At 43.7% G+C, this 17,081-nt stretch overlaps 1 protein-coding gene across 3 annotated transcripts in view; it reads left to right on the top strand.

Moving 5' to 3' along the window:
• The window catches only part of Lnx1 (ligand of numb-protein X 1), a 168,353-nt gene that overhangs the window by 49,058 nt on the left and 102,214 nt on the right, over positions 1 to 17,081 (top strand). For 2 of the 3 annotated variants that reach the window (XM_046461173.2, XM_046461092.2), the window contains one exon: positions 5,926 to 6,049. The gene's annotated coding sequence lies outside the window, so the exon portion shown is untranslated. Of the gene's footprint in view, positions 1 to 5,870; positions 6,050 to 17,081 lie in introns of those variants that run through there. The other variant, XM_046461250.2, reaches the window with a different exon arrangement.

Below are 17,081 nucleotides of genomic sequence, written 5' to 3'. Positions count from 1 at the left end.
GGCATCCAGGGCCCATACCTTGAGGAGCCATGCATGGAGACGAGGCAGAGGACTGAGGGTAAGTGACTACTGAGAGAGAGGGAAGAGGGACTGACCAGGAATATACCTGGGTAGATTGCCAAGGGGAGTGACAAGTGTGTCTGCCACTGCATAGCATCAGTATATGGTGGCGGGCTGGGGTTGTGGCTCAGTGGTAGAGCACTTGCCTAACTTGTGTGAGGCACTGGGTTCAACTCTCAGTACTGCATATAAATAATTAAAATTAAGTCCATTGACAACTAAAAAAATAAAAATTAAATTTAAAAAATATGGTGGCACTGATCCCCATGCTTCTAGGATGAGAGAAGGATGGTGACATGGTTTTGCCAAGTCCTTAGGAAGGAGAGAATGTGGCAAGGAATTGAGATCTGAACATGGCAGGGAAGATGGGGTCTTGGTAGCCTCCATGGGTCCAAGATCCACACAGCATAGTCAATGCAGAGGAGAAGGTAAAATTTGAGTATGGGAATGAAAAACTCAACTGGGTCAGACAGAGGACACAGAAGAGAAGTGCATTCTCATATTTCTTTGCTTTTGAGATGGTAGACTTGGGGGTAACAAGATCTAAGGGGTAAGTCTGTGAATGGGTAGCTCAAGAAGAATTAAGGTAATTTATAGTTGGGGAGATTAAGGATGTTTGTTTAAGGGGTTATCTATAAGGATATGGAAGTTCTGAGGCTTAGGCTTAGGTCAAAGTTAATAGAGAAGGGACATTTTATTTCTTTATGTGTGGAATTGGTTCAATTGAAGTAGTCATGTATGAAACAAGACACGACAAGCTTCAAAATATCAACCACCACCACCAAAAAAGCTGCTTGAGAATACTTCACCTGGTTTATAGCAGGAAGGAGATCATACAGACATAAAGACTTTTACAGCTGTCACAAAATAGAGGTCTAATGATGATTACAGAGACAGCAACGAAGAAGACATTTTTTTTTCCCTCTATTACAGAACAGTGTGCTGACCACATATCTGCAAGGTCAACATTCACAAACGTATGCCATCTCCAATAAATGAATGAATTCTCATTTTCCCAAGATACTCCCTGTCCCCACAAGAGCACACGAACCAGACAATTGACTCTTCCTAAGCTATGGACCCAGAGGTACTCTAGGGGCGCATGTGCAAACCAGGCAACACATGCGCTGTGAGTTTGTGAGAGAAACGGAATCTGTTCCATTGCCACACAACCAGATGGCAGCTATCACATCAGCTGATATTTATGATTACTACTATTATTTCCCATAATTGCCCTTCTGAGATGTGCTCATGTGCATCATGCTAAGCACTTGTAATTAGCCAATGAAAGATTTGGAGCTGAGCTGGTTCAAAATTGAGGCCTATGTGATGCAATGTATATATAGCAATTTCATCTCATAATGCTGAATATCTCCAGAAATTATGTAACTGAGGCTTTTTCTAGAGATGACTTCTATTAAAATCAGACGAAATATGTTCATTTTTGTTGTGGCGTTCAGTCATCTTAGACAGCTCTATAAATAGGCTGGGGCCGGGGGAGGAAGCAATACAGAGGCTAAATAATTCTCCCGAATCACGAGGTAGGGTCTTAGCAGTAGGTTCATTGCCAGGAGGAATCCTTGACGGTGCCAATGCTCATTGTGGGAATCTAGAAGTAAAGAGCTTTGAAATCAGCCCTCCTCCTCCCCTTCCATTTCCCTGTCAAGATGCATAAAGGCATTCAAACTAATCCAAAAGCCCGAGAGAGCTGGCTGGTTAAGTAGGACGGGCCCAACCTTGAGTTCAGAGAGCTTTCTAATGCTTCCCACCTGCCTCTCTGAAGTACACTGCTTCCAAGATACAGAGGCAGCAAAGACAGAGAAGACCATGGGGTAGCAGAAATGGAAACTCATGGACGTTGGCGCAACCCTGAAAACACCATCATTCTTAAGAAACCACCCTAAGATCCATCTACCCTTCTTTTCCTTCCTTCCTTCTCCCTCCTTCCTGAGAAAAGCAGCCTAGAGTAATATAAAGACTTGAGAAACTCCACAGTCAAGGCTCTTGATAATCTGGTCCCATCTCACCTGAACAAGTTCAGTGCCCAGTGGATCCTTTTGGCCCAGCGGCCTCTCACCTTCCTTTCCTCCCCACCACGCACACGCTCTGCCAGCACACATAGCCTGGATCATTCCAGCCCCCCCACTTGAACACTGCGACTCTGCCTGCAGTCCTTTGTGGTCTCTGCTTTCTCCACATCCTCCAAGGTCCTGCTCATGGACCAGCAACATGGCGCCAGCAACAGCAACGCCTTCCCTCTGGTTTATCCCTCCCGCTTACTGTCAAACTAGGGATAGTAAATGGCTTGATCTTAGGGGTCAATATCAACTGCCACTGCGCCTGGAAATGCGGCTGGAAAGTTCAGAGCTAACCTCTGAGATCCAGAGCACCTTGGCAATGACAATGAGAGCGGCAGGGGAGGAGGGAATGAAGCAGTGTGTCTACCGTCTGCCAACCCTGAGCTAAACCATTCATCCTGGTAAGGTTGATAATGGAATTTAGCTTAACATTGTATTGTATTATTCAACTGGATGCAGTCTAGTGATCTTGTGGCAGTTCTGGCAAAATTTTCAAATTTTAAAGATGCTGCTAAAATTATAGAGAGAAATGGCCATAAAAGATGTCATAGAGAGTTACAACTGGTCATTCTCTAGTGATCCTTCAAACTGGGTTTACTTCTTAGGGTTGGTTTGATAGGCCATAAAAAAGATGATTTCGGCAGGCACAGTGGCACATGTCTGTAATCCCAGCGGCTTGGGAGGTTTAGGCAGGAGGATCGTGAGTTCAAAGCCAGCCTCAGCAACAGGGAGGCACTAAGCAATTCAGTGAGACTCTGTTTCTAAATAAAATACAAAAGAGGGCTGGGGGTGGAGGAGCAGGGGATGTGGCTCAGTGGTTGAGCGCCCCTTGAGTTTAATCCCTGGTACCAAGAAAAAAAGATTTCAATAATGCTCCCAGGAATGATAATGGTGTTTCTCAAATATAAGTATACACATGCATATATGTCCTATACAGACACACTCGATGTATAAAGCAGATTACTAATTTAGTTGTAACTGCATTGCAACTGCAGACTTTCTTCCTAGAAAGGACACTCCCAGGCCTACTTCTACAAGACATCTCTTTCCAAACAATGGATAGGTCAGACGCTGAAGGAGGGAGGGTCCAGACCTTGTCCAGTGGGCATCCAACCAGAACCTTCCCCTCTTTCTTTCCAGCGGTTAATAAGGACCTGGTTTTAAACTGCTCTGGCTCTGCCTCTTGCTGCATAAGCCATCCAGAAGCAAATTCTCAGCTTATCCAGGCCTCGGTTTCCCTAACTACGGAACGTAGGTAGCACTAGGACCTGATTTAGATGGTCAGCCGAGCAAAGTGCTTGGAACAAAAATGAACTTGGCAAACACTTACTCAATGTTAGCTTTTATGATTATTATTTTCACCTTTTCCCCAGTACCTTAGAAATATAACTACTGAGATTATTCTATTAGATGGCTAATGTGTGAAACAGCCCAGTGTTTTCTCTTCCTTTAGACACTACCTGGGAGCTCCACTCCAAGTTTAATGCTTATTCTCCATTTTCATTCTTTTTTCCCCTCCTTTCTTTCCTCAGACCATACATGCAGACAGCTAGGGTTTGGTATACAGTATTAAATAAAACCCCATAGTATTGAGTCCTTTTTGTGAAGTTTTATGTACTGTCACCTCCTGAAAATTCACTTCCCCTGCTCCCTGCGGCCAGTGCTGTGAACCTAAGCCTGATATCCAGTTCCCAGGTCAGACCCCAACCTTCTGAAAAGCCGCAGTGTAATGGATACCACACTGGCTGCTGGAGGCCTGTCCTTCTAGATGATTCAGCAGGTGGACAGGCTTGCCCATCCCTCCCTCTGTTCCCAGGGACTCTAGGTCACTGGAAAGATCAAGTCTTTGTTTTGGTGGGCTGATACTTTTCCCTTTTTAAAAGATCTGCAAGCAAAACAATTTCTCTGCCTCAGTCTTTTTCTTGGTTGTTTTTATTTGCATATTAAAGGCACAGCCACAACTAACCTTAGTTTCTAATAGATAAAGGCATGAATAACTTGTTTGGTTTGTTGTTGTTGTTTAATTTTTTTTTTTTTTTTTTTTGTGGATGGACACAATACCTTTGTTTTACTTATTTATTTTTATGTGGTGCTGGCGATGGAACCTAGTGCATCACAAGTGCTTGGCCAGCACTCTACCACTAAGTTACAACCCCAGCCCCTGTCTGTTTTTTCAGCTTCCAATTCCCCTCAAAAGGCACCAAGCTCCCAGGTGGAGAAGGAATTTAGACCTGTCTGGGGAGGTGGGGAGCCAGTTCCCTGCAGGTGAAGAGCCTAGGGTGCACCATGCACCCCGCGCCCTCCCCAGCATTTCTCTTCCTCCTGCACCCCTCCTCCACTGCTTTATCAGCTGTTGAATGACTGGCTGCAGCCGAGGTGGAAACCCAGGGATGGGATCAAGACTCCTTTTCCTAACCTCTTCCCAAGTTTCCTTCTTCTTTCACTCCTCCCCCAGGTAAAATGCCAACCAACGCCCCCAAACCTCTAGGTAGTACACTATTAAAACACGTGGATGCAAAGCATTTCCAAGATCAGGAGGAGGGGCAAAATCTCTCTGGGCAAGCAGACCATCCTCCAGGGAGGTTGAGTCCCCAGGTCCCCCCAGGCAGCACGTTCCTGAGAGTAAATAAATTGTGCGGGGATGCTAGATGCGGTCATAGACATGGGCCATGATTCAATAGGATGATAGGAATTGTTTACAGTCGTCTTCAGATGCCAGAGGGCTTAACAGCGGGGATTCTTCCTGGCTGCCGCTCAGGTGCCAGCTGAGTCAAGCATTAGCCTCCCTTTCCTGTTGGAAAGGCTGAAGCAGCAGTGACTTGCCGACGGTCACACACAGCTTGGGACCGAAATAACTCTGACTCCTCCTTCCTGGCTCTAGCAGCAGACAACATCGCCTTATTACTGCACTATCATTCAAATCTGAATCATTTCAAAAGCTCCTAATTGCAGGCTTACAGTGAACTGTAACCGCCCTGTGACTCTAACTGCCCAGCAAGCCCAAATAGGAATGACTGAAGATTTACAGATCCCCCCAAAATGGAATTGAAGTGCTTGAGGTGAGGCGGGGGGGGCATGGCTTAGAGAAAAAGTGTTTGGAAATGACTTTAGAACTGCTGACAATGATCAGATTTAGATTTTTAAGCAATGAATTTGAAATGTCACCTCCACTTTGTCTTGATATTGGAACAGAGAATCACTCAGGGTTTAAATAGATGGCATTCCAAAAGGCTTTGGGGGCTCAACCTCAGATATTTCTAAGGAGTCCATATTCTTTCTCTTTCTTTTTTTAAATCACTGTCTCGTTTCAGTATTTAACCAATTTTGTCCCAGCATCCCAGGTGTGGAACACCCGTAAAAACTTAAATTGAACCACAAATATACCACTTATCATAACTTCAAAATAACTATTATGTTTGCAGAGTTGAAAACTTGGGACTTAATGGGTTAAACTTCCCTTTTAACTTCTGTGTTGGCTGCTGTGGGGAGTGAAGAGGGCTTGGGGAAAAAAAAATCAGGCGTCTAAGTTCATATCTGTACATGGGGCTGGACACGTGCTGTGCTCAGGAAAGAAAGTAAATTCCATCTGGCAAATTGCTCTAACTGATTCATTTGTCCTCTAAGAGACGCCACCTACCTGCTTGCAGGTATTCAGGTAAATGATAGGTGGGCGGGACCTACTGAATGTCTCAATGCTAAGGTCTCAGCAATGCTTTATCTGTCCTGGCTCCTGTGATGTCACACATTTCCTGCTCTGGACCAACCAATGCCCTCCTCCTTCCTCCAGGCACCTGTACACTGAAGTTGAGGCTGGTCAGAGCTCAGGCAGCCCAAGAAGCTTCGCCGTTCAGCCACAAGGGGTGGGAGCTGCCTGGCGACTGCTATTTTGAGAGCCCCAAACATTTGAAAAGGTGAGCTGAAACTCCATTTTTTTCTCTTTGGTGTTTAGACCACTGGCATGGAAGGGAACTAAATGGTGAATCTGAGTAAAAGCCGAATACCTTAGCCCTGGGTAAAGTTCTTTTGAGAGGAGAGGAGACAATGTCCTTGACGTTCTGGTTGCAGAGTATAGTTCTTTCAGGTCAGGTATTCAATCCTTTTTGTTTCTCCTAATCATTAATCCAGCCTCTGCTTGTCTGCGAAGCTGATCTGATTTTTTTTTTTTTTAAATCCCAGAAAGGAGTGGAGTAGAGACTTTTTTGTTGAAACTTAGCACAAAGGTGCAGACCTGTTCATCCCGTTTAATGGAGGTTGGAAGGCCCCAGGGCTGAAAAAGTTCAGTTGCTTCTTTTTCGCTTGGCTTTGCCTAGCTTTCTGTGTTCATCTCAAAAACAATTGAGATCTAAACCTGTGCAACATGTTCCTCGGACACCTGCTTGTACCTGAATTCTGGTGACCAACTCAAAAGGCACCGTCCCTCCCATTTTCCTCCCTTTCTTCTCAGAAAAGATCTACTGGATTTTTGCTCTTTGTAAAATGAGTGCTTTTCACAAAAATACTGTGCCATCTAGATCAGAATCTTTACCTTCAGACTCAGATTGGCTGTCTGTTGACCTTTGGTTAAAATAAAGATTATCCCTTCAAGGCCACAAAGATGTAACAGCTTCCGTTCTAATTTTTTATTTTGGGGAACACTTTTGCTTTTTCTCTTTTTCTTTTAATAGGAAATATATAGAAGAGATTTGTTCTGCCAGGGTCTGACTTTTTCAAAGTAATTGTATCGCTAGGATCCATTTTTGTTTTCTTCATCCTGATCACGTGGCCTGGACTCCTTCTACTCTGGACAGCCCTTGACAACTCTATTCTGTTGTTAGTGAAAGCCAATAAACCATCTCCAAACCCAGCTCCCTACTGGGGTGATCTGGGAAACCTGGGGAATGAAATAACCTGTGAGGCTCTTCATTCCAGATTCCTTCACAGGCCGTTTTTCTGAGATTTAAGTTAACAAGTAGGCTTGCAAAGGGGAAAAATCTATTAGGAATTATACTACCTACTATTTATCCACCCAGAAATTTAAATTACATGTAAATTTTCCAAGAGTATGAATTAGAACAAGTTAAGAAATCTTCATCTTAGGCAGACAGTTGCTTCTTACCACTAAGAATCTGCCCTGCTCTTGTTGCCAATTTCTCTCCTACTCCTAGGAAGCTCACATTTTTTTTTATTTATTTTTATTTTTTTAATATGTTTTAGTTGTAGATGGACATAATAACTTTATTTATTTATTTGTATATGGTGCTGAGAATCGAACCCAGTGCCTCCACGTGCTAGGCAAGCACTCTGCCACTGAGCCACAACTCCAGCCTCTCAGATTGCTTTTTTCACTGACCTCTGTGCCCTGAACTTGTGTGTTGGGTGGAGACTGCTGCTTGTACCTTAATAATGTTCTTACTTGATTCAGAGCTTTGTCAGCAGAGAGAAAAAGATCTGAGTCTTGTACCTTCTGGTTAAAAATGTGTGTGGAAAGTCCTGAATCTCTCCACAACCTTGTATTCCCTCTGGTTTACTATGGTTGATTAGTTCTTTTCACAATAGTTAACTTATGATTAAACACATCACCTCTTCATGTCAGCATCTCTAGCTACTGAAGATCAAAGCCATGGACCTTATGCCCCCTGATAGGAGAAAGGGAAAAAATGAGAGACTGAAATTCAGAGTCAGAACATCTACAATGTAGCTGGTTTGTTGGAAAACTCATACCTGAGTTCTGTCCAAATCTCCTTTATTAACTTCACCCCTTAGATCAAGGGACATAAAGCCTGATGGAAAAATCTCTTCCTCTGATATCTCTGTACAAATTACTTCTCTGACCTCCAGATTCTTCCTCAATAAGACAAGAGAGAACAATCCCTTGTATATACTGTAGTCAGGGGAAGTAAAGAAGGTAACTAAAATATGAGGAGCTTAGAGCAACCAGTGCTTGGGGCTGAGCCAGTGCCAAATAAAGGCGGGTCCATCTTTCCTGAAAGAACTCTCTTGGGTGTGTGGAGATGGTCCAGTCTACTGTGCTAAAAGATCTCCTGTGGTTGCAATTGTTAGGAACCGTGGTGGTTCTTGTCATTGTCATTAATTGGAAGTAATTAACTCCAATGTGAATAGTTTGGAGAAATAAACCAGGGGGAGGTGAGTGCCTACAGGATGTCCTGAAAGGAGACATGCACCAGTGTCTCCCAGGCTCCTAGGCAAAGCTTTGGGGAAGTTAGTTACTCCTTCCTTTCCCCACCTCACAGCTCTCACAACAGACACACAAAATATGGGCTTCCTCCTGGCCTTCAGGGGGAAATATGCCGCTGTCATTTGCTGTAATCTGACTTGGCAGGGAGCCCTGTTTGTTTTCAATTGTGCTATCTCCAGCTTGGACTGGGCACTTGGTTGCCTCCAATCTTGCAGATAAACACCCTTAACCCGGCCTGCACGAGCAGATGGCAGCCAGAGGGGACAGACAGCAGGGCTGAAGCCTGCACTGTATTGTATAATGGAGGTTCCAGGGTCCATTGGATCTAGGTGCCCCCTTAGTGGAATATCCTGTGACCTTCAGTGACCTTGAGCTGTTGCATAGGAACAGGGGTGTTCTCAGGGCCCTGGGGGTTTCTCCTGGTCTCACCCTATCGGAAGGAATAATATAGGTTTCCACCTTTCAAGAGCCAGGGAGTAGTGGACCAAGGACAGTGGCTTCTAATCTTGAAAGTACTTCTATCTTGCTTAGGAGACTCTGGGGAAGAACCTTGACTTCCCTGCCCATCAGTTTCCTTGTCTACATCGTTCCCCAAAAAAGGACGCTAAGATGGGGTGCTTCACAGCCCTGTTGGTCCTTACAACAGATGCCAGGTGGGCTTCCCATCTAGGCAAGTGGGTCAGACTGACTGGAGCTGGGTGGGGGGGCAATGTCTTGCTAGGAAATAGGAATCGTATTCATCCAAATTCTAGGTGGAGAAACGTTTCTGCTCTAGAATAATGACCTGGTATGTGGCATCAGATCACCTGGGCTCAAAACCCAGTCCAACCACGTGCTACCTGTGTGCTTTGGGACAAGTTAGGTGCTGGGGATCCAACCAGGGTCACCTGCACATGATAGACAATTGCTCTACACTGAGCTACATCCCCAGCTAGAACAGATTCACTAACCTGCTTTATCTCTGCAGCAAAATAGGGTTATTGCAAATATGAAATGAATTGCAATATGTAAATGGTACCTGATGGAAGTTTAACTCTTACATGCATTATTTTCTTGAAAGCATGGCTTAGTGGTGAAATCAGATTTGGGTTCAAGATCCAGTTCTGCCATGTAATTACTAGCCTCCATGTGGTACTCAATATCTCTGCCTCAGTTTGATCATCGGGTAAATTAAATGTTTAACAAATTCAAGGCTGTTGTGACAAACAATTAAAACAGTTACATGTGCAGTACTTGGCATATAAATGCTTGGTCAGTGTTAACTATTGTTATGTTATTACAGAAAGAATGTCACATTGGCTACAATAACAATCTTCTTTTTTTTTTTTTTAAAGAGAGAATTTTAATATTTATTTTTTAGTTTTTTTGGCGGACACAACATCTTTGTATGTGGTGCTGGGATCGAACCCGGGCCGCGCGCATGCCAGGCGAGCGCGCTACCGCTTGAGCCACATCCCCAGCCCCAACAATCTTCTTAATCATGCTGAAGTCTGGATATAATGATGGAAATTCTAATAAGTTGAGGGCCGAAGACTGAAAAAATGGATTTCTCCTAAAGGCTTAGAAGGAAAACCTGTTAACCGAGATCATCTTCTTTACCTGGGCTCTCTAGGGTAGAATAGCTGCCAGCTACAGAGCTGGGCTTTTGCAGACCAGTAGACAGTAGGATCTGTGATGTGAGACATGGTGATCATCAGCTGCTGCTGCCATGATTCCCAGCTTCGCACCTCCCAGAGCCTCTTCAACCTGACCTTGGCCATGATCTCCTTTTTGTATTTGAGTTCCTCACTTAAGGTGGGAAAAATAAGGTCTGCTAGGACTTTGGCCACTCAAAAGGCCATCCGTAAGATGCTCCCAGGAGAGAGGACAAGTCAGGGAGGCTCTCAAATGTGGTTCCTCACTGCCTCGGTATCCCTGGACTTCCTGGTACTATGGAACTATTCTTGCTATTTATGTACTGGTATTACATAGACTCACTTTTACGTGGGTGGCACATTTATTGTCTTCTGACAGTACCTCCAAACTATCAACGGCCTTTCAAAACTATTTGTAGGGCAGACTGTGTGTCACTCTTTGTGGGTTAATGAGATTTAACCATCTACTGTCCCCAAAGAATGAGGTTTGCCATGAAAACCATGAAAGTTCCTAAGTACAGAAAACTGCACTGAGCTCAAATCAGGAACAGAAAGTGGTTGCTGACTCTGGTAAACTTCCTACATCGGTTATTTCCTCCTATCTCATTCTGTGTGGCACAAGGACACCACAGTGACCTATTGGTTAGTTAAACAGAGCCAATTTCAGATCAGCATGAGGAAGACCTTTCTATGAATTAGAGTTGTCCAAAGTATAGCAGGTTGCCTTTTGGGGTACTGAGTTTCTGGTCTCCGAAAGTGACAATTTCATGGTATATGCAGTGTTTGGTATGTGTTTGCCAGGTAGAGGGATGGGCAGAAGGACAGACAGATGGATGGATGGATAGATGGATGGATGGTTGGATGGATGGATGACAAAGAATATTTGTGTTTCTTCAGCACACATACACTCACCCATAAAATGAGGGATCTATTAGGAATCTCACAAAATTATTTCAAGGATTAAATAAGAAGATACATGCCATGTACCTAGCACAGTATCTTGCATGCAATAAATTGCTCATTGGAAGTAACAATTATTATTTTAATTTATATTATATTCTAAAAAGGAATTCCTTACACTGCACATGTAAAGAGGGTAGATGAGATGATATGTGAACTTGAGATGTGCAGTTTCTATGACAGCCCCTTCATTCCTGTTCTGTCTCCCTGTGCTTTGTCCTGTACCTTTCTGAAAGAAGTTCTTCTTGTCCCTTGAGCCATGTTCCTTGACATGGTAGGTTGACTAGTATACTTCTTATGGTGGCAACAGGTTCTATCCCAAATAACAGTCACTTATTCCCCCTCCTCCTCTTTCTCTTCCTTCTCCTTCCCTTCCCCTTCTTCTCCTTCTCCTCCTCCTCCTCCTCCTCCTTCTCCTCCTCCTCCTCCTCTTCCTCCTTCTCCTTCTTCTTTTTAGCAGTGCTGGGATGGAACCCCAGTCACACCAGGTAAGCACTCTACCACTGAGCTACATCCCAGACCCACCTTTTTGTTTGTTGACATCAAGAATATGACTTGGAACCTGTAGACTTAAATTCCACCATTATTTTCAAATGACTCTTATTTGCTTCTTGTATTGGATACATTTGTGACAGGCACACAAAAGACTTCACCCACAGCAGAGTGAAAACTCTCCAAGAATTTTCTTTAATAGCCTCTTGGCACAGAGCTTGGCCACTGCACATGTATGATGGGGAGGTCTAACTATGCCACTGCTATCTGTCGAGATGATTTGCATAACTTGCTTATGACTACTTTTGTCAGTCACGTGGCTTTTTTGGAATAGCACACTGCATGTTGAGGTTCCTGCATGCTCATGGTAATGCGTGAGTCACCTGGTATTTTCAAACTCGTCATTAAGTATCATTGTCATGCTTGCATTATGTCTTCCATAACACGAGCACACCCGGCCATCCCGTCTGTGGCCCTTCACGCCTTGAGGCCTTGCAAATCGGCCTGACAGTCATCACTGAAGACGTCTGTATTCTAACTTATTAGTGGATTAAAAGGAAATTATGACCTTTTAGGGCTAGAGAAGAGCTGCTATCCCTAAGTTACGTAGCTAAGTGACTGCCATCTCAAAATATTTTCCCTATCCCTAAGGCATCCTGAGAAGGGCTGGAGAAGGTCATTGGGAAGGTTCACCCACTCCTGTGGGAATGTCCTAAAAACACAAGCCCCGCTTCTACTGGCTTCCTAGGTGTGCCATGACAAATTACCTTAAACTTGGTGGCTGAAAACAATGTGGGTTTACTCTTTCAGTCCTGGAGGCCAGAAGTTTGAAATCAAAATGTCAGCAGGGCCCAGCTCCCTCTTCTGAAGGCTGTGGGGGGAGAACCTTCCCCTGCCTCTTCCAGCCTTTGGTGGCTCCAGACATTCCTTGGTTTGCAACTATATAATTCTAATCTCTGCCTGTCCTCACATCCCCTTCTCCTCCATTTGTCTCTTCTTCTGTCTCTCATCTGGACATTTATTGTTGGATTTAGGGACCACTGAGGTAATCAAAGATGATTTCTTCTCAAGATCTTAGAGTGGATAACATCTTCAAGGGCCCATTTTCCCCAATAAGCCATATTCCCAATTGTGGGATTAATATGTAGACATACACTTAGAGGGGCCATTATTTTATCCACTCTATCCTCCAACTTATATCCATATATATGGGACCCTCCAACTATTTATGGAGAGATTTGTTTTTATCCTCTTGGAAGATGCAAAGTACAGGCAAGAAGAGTTAGAATAGGCAGCCTTCCCCATGGCCATCATTTATTTCTATGAGGGGTTTTGAACTCTAAGACCTAATGAGCTCTTCTAATCAACTCTATTGAGAAAAATCAGCAATGACCATGTTGCATTAGTAAGTGAGTAGAATCCTGGTTAAGGAAGTGATCACTCTCCTTAATTCTGAGTCCACCAAACCACAATAATTATGGTTCACTTCCAGGAGCCTTGTTTTCAAAGGGAACCTTAACAAACTAGAATCCTTTTCTACTACTTGACTACCCAGGAAATCAGCTGAAAGGACCAGAGATGAAAGGAAAAGACAGAGGAGAAACCACCAAATGATGTCTTTAATTCCGGGGGACGGGGGCAGCTGTCACATTTGAGGGAGTCAGTGTGACAGATGTTATGCTGAAAGGCAGAAACCAGGCCAAAGGTCAGAGTAACAAGAAGGAAGCATCCAGCTTTTGGGAAACTGACGTCCATCACCAACAGTGTGTCAGCAAAAGTTGGTAGGTCATCCCTTAGATGTTTTGGAAGAGCATTTCCCCATTTGGTAAGAATCTAAGATCCTTACCTAACTCAAAATCCTATGACTGCTGAGTAAATAATTTTAAAAGCTCAACTCGTCACATGTGGACACCAGACACTAATGGGTACACTCCTCTTCCTTGAGTGCTACACTTGCTCAGGTCTCTGCACTCACTCAGATTTCTTCCCATCTGTCCAAATTCCATTTTCCTTTATAACCTTTCCTATGAACCTTCCTTAGCTGCTCCGGGCCACACTCCGGGCCTCCCTCTTGTTCCACCTCCAAAGCTTATCTATTTATGGCTCCTACCTCGGTGGACCATCCTGTTGCCATTTGTAATGTTTTACCATTTTTCCGGGTTTGTAAGCTCTATTTTCCTACTTAGATTTAAACTCAGTAAAGCTGAAATTGAACTCCCTCTGGAAGCTTCCACTGAGTTTAAGACAAATGCCAGGCATAGACTAGGTGATCAGTGAACACCTGTATAATGGAAATAGCAGGAAGACGTTGAGAATTCAAATATCTTTCTTCATCTCATTTTTCTCTCCATAAAACTTAGTTATCTGATTTTTAAAAACCCAGAAGTACTTCCTGCAGGGAAGAAGGCCAGTGTGCTTGCTTCTTTCCAGTGCTTCTCCTCTGACATCAGCTCCTCCCAGGGTCCTGTGCTGACTGCGTGGACAGAGTGCTTGGTCAATGTAAAACACTCTGCCTTCATTTTTATTGTTGGCTCTTTCACCATGTTTATAGGCTAGGAAATAGAAGAACATCTTGTCCAGTAGAGCTTTCACAGACAAATCCAAGAATGAAGGGTGCACCATGACACCCCAGGGGAGGGTGGTAAAATCCAACAGGAGAGGCGAAGCTCTTCTCCAACCTACTTCTGAAAGGTGTTTCCTGGCTTCTAAAACTCGTATCTGATTGGTTAGTCACTTGGGAGTCTTTTCGCTTAACCACTTCCCTTGTTTTTCCCACTTTATGAATATCTGTATTCTCGGTTATTGACTCCAGATGTGTTACATTGTCTCCTTTTAGTTCAACTCTCCTATAATTTCCTGACCTAATTCTGATCGCCGTAAAGATACCCCCCCTCCTTTTTTCTGCTGTCCTTTCTAGCATTTGAAGTACTATGCAGGTGAATGTCATTAACACATCTCATTAATGAGTCACTTATTCTCTCTTTGAGGCCATGGATGTAGATGTTAAGCAGACACAAAGCTAACCACAACTTTGTAGCAGGCTGTAAGCACCTGCTCCCCATCTTCCTCTGCAGTGCACATGTCCTCTCAACATGCACACACAGCCCCTCCCCACCACTGCAACCTTGGCTCTTGGTTCAAAGGCAGTTCATATCCCGTGCATGACCTTTTTATTTCTTTTCTTTTTTCCTGTGGGTACTGGAGATTAAGCCCAGGGGTGCTCTACTATTGAGCCACATCTCGAGCCCTTTTTATTTTGAGACAAGGTGTTTAATCAGCTTTGCATTGTTTTGACCAAAATATGACTTAAAGGCAAAAGGTTTATCATGGCTCATAGTTTTAGAGGTTCAGTCCATGGTAGGCCGACTCCATGACTCTAGGCCCAAGGATGAGGCAGAACATCAGGGTGGAAACACGTGGCAGAGGAGCACTGCTCCATTCATGGCAGCAGGAAGCTGAAAGAGGGAAAGGCAGAAGGGGCCCCCAGGAAGATGGCCCCTGCCAGGGCCAGCTCCTGCAACCCACCCACTTCAGTCATGCCACACCTGCCTACGGTTACCACCCAGTGAACCCATTCAAACTAGGATGGACTGATTAGGTTACAGCTGTCAAGGGAGCTTTGGGGGACACCTCATACCCAAACGTAACACAGGTTCTCACTAAGTTGCCCAGGGTGACCCCAAACTCCTGCCTCAGCCCCCCGAGGAGTTGGGATTTCAGGTATGTGCCACCGCTCCTGGCTGTGTGCCCCTTTTTATGCAGATCACTAAAGCATCTAATTCTTCCTTATTATGTATGAGTCTACAAACTAGGAAAACAGCTCACAAATGGTATTTATTAAAAAAAAAAAAAAGTTGTTCCTAGGGATGAGCCCAACTACCATGTATAACCATAAAGATCTATTTTTTAAAAAGTCAATGGCACAGTATTGATACCTTCAAGTCTTACTAAATTTATCTAAAATTTAGAAAATAATTCTAAATTTACCTTGTTTGGTAGAAAAAGATAGTTAACCCTAACTTTGGTAATTACTTTCCCTCAAATCATATAATTTAGGAGTTACGTTTAGGGCCAGGGCAGTGGTGACAGACCTTGCCTGAATTACTGAACTATTAGTGAATTATTTTACAGAGACCAGAACACTGTGGAAAGAAGTTACTGGTACTGACCAGTGGGTTTCTGCACAGGTATATTTGTGCTCAGGACAATGTTTCTGCAATTCTGATCTTTGCACTGAGGTACAGACCCAGTGACCAGTATGAAACCAACTATTCAATCTTTCTGACCCAAGGAGTTTCATCCGAATTTTAAAGTATCATCAACAACAAATTGTTACCTCAGATTTTTATTTATTTCTTTTTTGAAATGAGATCTTGCTAAGTTGCCCAGGATGGTCTCAAACTCCTGTCTCAGCCTCCTGAATGGCTGGAACTAGGGGTTATAGCACCATGCCCAGCTTTAAGCTCAGAATTTTTTTTTTTTTTTTTTTGGTACTGGGGATTGAACTCAGGGACACTCAACCACTGAGCCACATCCCCATCCCTGTGTTGTGTTTTATTTAGGGACAGGGTCTCACTGAGTTGCTTAGTGCCTCTTTTTTGCTGAGACTGGCTTTGAACTCGCAATCCTCTTTCCTCAGCCTCCCAAGCTGCTAGGATTACCGGTGTGTGCCACGGCCTTGCTAAACTCAGATTCTTGAAGGTAACAGTTACCTGTGAAAGCATCTGGGATAGTGTTAGTCTGTGTGTGTTTGAAACACACTGTAAAACCTTAGGTTGTTTGAAGGGATTAAAAGATTTTGAACAACTTGAAGTCAAAAAATGACAAAGCAAACATGACTGTTGCGCAGTCACACTGTGTGTCCAGGGTTGTGCTCTGTGCAGCATCCTGGCGGAGAGAACAGTTGATTTCATGACCGGGCTCTCAGATATGCATGAAACACAGCTCCAGTTATTCCTTGATCTTTTTAGGCACCTGGCTTTGGATTGCACCTTCTTTCAAAGGGTCCTAAAGCGGGTCATTCCCTCTGCCTCATGAACCCTTCAGCAAACTGCTTACCTGGCATCTCTGTCAAGTGTAACCATAAGGTGGAACCACAATCAGGTTAGACGATGATTAAAGTTTAGTGGCACATCTGTGAAGCAGTGGCAATTCTGTGGTTTTTGACATTGCACCTGGCTGGCATCCAGGTCAGGTGAAAGGAAAATGTGGAGACCCATAAAGGTGACTGATATCCCAGCTGGATCCAAGCTACAGTTTTGACACATTATGCTCTCTACCTGGGATTCTAAAACTAATAGCGACAATGTCATGGTTAAGGTGAGGCAAACCAGGTGACCCCTTGGGATGCAAAATTGAAGTTACCAAAAAAATTCAATCATGATTTTAATGAAGTCTTTTTAAAAATCAAAATTAATGAAAAAATCAATGATGAACAACAGATCAAAACTTTAAGGAGAAGATCAAGCTGGGTGTGGTGTTGTACACCTGTAGTCCTAGACTCAGGAAGCTGAGGGAGGAAGATGGCAGGTTCAAAACCAGCCTCAGCAACTTAGCAAGGCCCTAAGCAATGTAATGAGACTCTGTAAATAAAAAAAAATAAAAGGGCTGGGGATGTGGCTCAGTTGTTAAGTGTTCCTGGGTTCAATCATAGTACCAAAAATAAGAAATAAAATTTTAAAA

This window comes from Marmota monax, unplaced genomic scaffold, assembly GCF_021218885.2.
Source record: "Marmota monax isolate L192 unplaced genomic scaffold, Marmota_monax_Labrador192_F-V1.1 WCK01_AAM20220418_F8-fsc00025, whole genome shotgun sequence".
NCBI lineage: Eukaryota > Metazoa > Chordata > Mammalia > Rodentia > Sciuridae > Marmota > Marmota monax.
This window is presented reverse-complemented; position numbering and strand designations above follow the sequence as displayed.